Source organism: Globicephala melas, chromosome 19 (assembly GCF_963455315.2).
Source record: "Globicephala melas chromosome 19, mGloMel1.2, whole genome shotgun sequence".
NCBI classification, from domain to species: Eukaryota; Metazoa; Chordata; class Mammalia; order Artiodactyla; family Delphinidae; genus Globicephala; species Globicephala melas.
The window spans coordinates 17600184-17602746 of record NC_083332.1 but is presented as its reverse complement, the minus strand read 5'-3'; positions in this window follow the sequence as shown (position 1 = coordinate 17602746).

The window sequence follows — 2563 nt, the reverse complement described above, 5'->3', positions numbered from 1 at the left end:
TCCCGCAGGCCGGACAGCGCCCACAGGCGGGCGCATGCGCTGGCGCGGGGCCCTGGCCCTGAGCCCCGGCCCGCGGGGCCCAGGGAGGGGCGGAAGGAGGACCGGCCAGCAGCCCCCTCCCCCACCTTCCTTAAAGGGAACTCCCCGCCGTGGCCCCCACCCTCCCAACGCGGGCCTGGAAGGAAGGAGAGGACTTGGGGCAGACCTAGGAAGAACTTCCTGGACCCAAGAAGGCCTAGGAAGAAGGCCTGGGGTGGGGGCGGGGGAGCAGGGCTCAAAGGCGGGACTCTCCCTGCCCTCAAGGAGACTGAGGAAGCTGGCAAAAATAATAGCCGTCTGTGTATTGAGACCTGCTGTGCGCCAGAGCCGCCATACTCCTTAAATCCTGGCACGGACCCCTAGAGTGTGTGTACGGGGAGAGGGGTGGAGACTGGGCTCGCTCCACAGGTGAGAGCTGAGGCGCCGGGACAGTAAGGAAGGTCACAGAGCAAGTGCAAACCCTTTCTGATGCCTCCTTGGCTTCCAGACGCTGATTGGGGTGTGTGAGGTATAGCTCTCGGAGGGGCGGGGGCTTTGTCCAGGATCCCCTGGGGTCACGAGACCCTAAGCCCCCCTCATCAAAAGTCTGGGGAGACAGGGTTGGGGTGAAGACTCTGGAGCCCCTAACCGTCATCCAGAGGGGACCCAGTGCCTGTGGGGGTCCTGGAAGGGGTTCTGCTCTAAACCTTACCTTCCCCCGCCCTCCGCCGCCCAGCCCGGCTCTGGACTGGGTCCGGCAGGTTCTGCCCGCAGACGCCTGGCCACAGAGTCGGGGCTCAGTGGACTAGAACTCGGGTCTTTGGCGAAGGCCCCTCGTCTCTTGAGCCTCTTCAGTTCAAGGGACGAGGCCACCTCAACTGCCCGGGAGACACGGAGAAGGGGCTGTGGCCCCTGGGGTCGCAGGAGGAGGTAGGGCTTGCAGGGTCCGAGGGAGGCTGCCTCCTCCTCCCGGAAGCCGTCCGGACTGTGCAGCCGGGCCGGCGGGACAGACGCAAGGGGGGCCGCGTCGGGGGCCACCGGGGCGGCGGGGCGGGGCGAGCCTGGCACTGTGCGGCCGGCGGCGGAACAGCCTTTGTCCCTTCCTGGCGGCCGCCGCGACGCGCCGTCCCCTGCATGTGGATGAGGCCGCGCCGGGCGCCCCGTCCTTCCCCCGCCCGCGGCCTCGGGGCTTGCGGGGTGGGGGTGGGGGTCGCCCTGGTCCGACGGGCGGACCGGGGGTTGGGGCGGCGTCTGGGGTCGGGTCCCGGGCTGTGGGAGGAGCATGGGGGGCAGGCGTGGCGGTTCAGGGGGGTTGCGGGCGAGGAGGACCTTCGAAGTCGGGGGCGGGGACCTGGGAGTAGGGGCGGGAAGACCCTGGCGGGACGTGGAGGGAGAGGCCGCCCGGCGAAGCTTCAGCCCTTGCGCTCCCGTCGGAGTGCGGCATTCTTGGCGCCCTCCGCCTCCGGCCCCAGAGACGCGTTCAGGCCGACTCTCTTAAAGGAGACTGGCGCAGGCGTGGGGCGGGGGAGGCACACGAGCTGTGCAGACTCTTAATTGTCTTGGGGGGGTGGGGGTGTCTGACCCGTTCACTCTCCGCACGCACTTGCCCTTGCAACGCTAGGGTCTGTTGGGAGAGGGTCCTGCGGGGGCTGGTGCCCCCGGGGGTTGGTGGTTTTCGAAGGGGAGCCTCTCACGGCACCTGAAATGTGTGGTCAGTGTTCGAGGAGAAGCGGTGACTCTAGGGCACTGCACAGGATGGAATTTGCATGTTGTTTTCCAGGCCCACAGTTCAGGAGGTGCTTTTAGTGGCATAAACTAGAACCTGCAAACCCTGATGGGAACAAAGAGTTGGCAAGATTGTTTTACCATCCGAAAGACAAGCAGTAGAAGTCACCACGTAAACAGGAAGAAAAAAAAAAGGAAAACCATAGGATCTTCTCAACACATTCAGAAGACAGTCTTCCACGTTTTAAACAAACCAAAAGACTCTTAGCAAATTAGACATAGAAGAGAACTTGCTCATGCCCTCCTGAAGGCCTGTCTCTGTCATGGCTCACTCTGTAGGTTTGTGAACCTTGACACTGTCCATCGCCCCCTCACACCCGGCACAGCTACTTTAAAAAAAAAAAAAAAAAACGAGAACTTTCTCAATCTGACAAAGGTATCTTACCAAACCCCCAAACCCTCCAAGAAACAAAAAACAGCAAACAAAAGCCCTACAGCTAACATTGTGCTTAATGTTGAATGCTTTTCCACTGAGACTGGAGATGAGAAAGAAGGTTAGCTTTTCTATACACCACTGGGCTGGTCGTCCTCGCTGGTGCAATAAGGCAAGAAAAAGAAGGAATAAGGCGCAACCTTTTAATGACCAAAATCTGGAATGCTGACAACACCAAATGCTGGTGAGGATGTGTAGTAACAGGTGTTCATTGCTGGTGGGAATGCAAAATGGTACAGCCACTCTGGAAGACAGTTTAGCAGTTTCTTACAAATCTAAAATACTCTTACCATACAACCCAGCAATCGTGCTCCTTGGTATTTACTC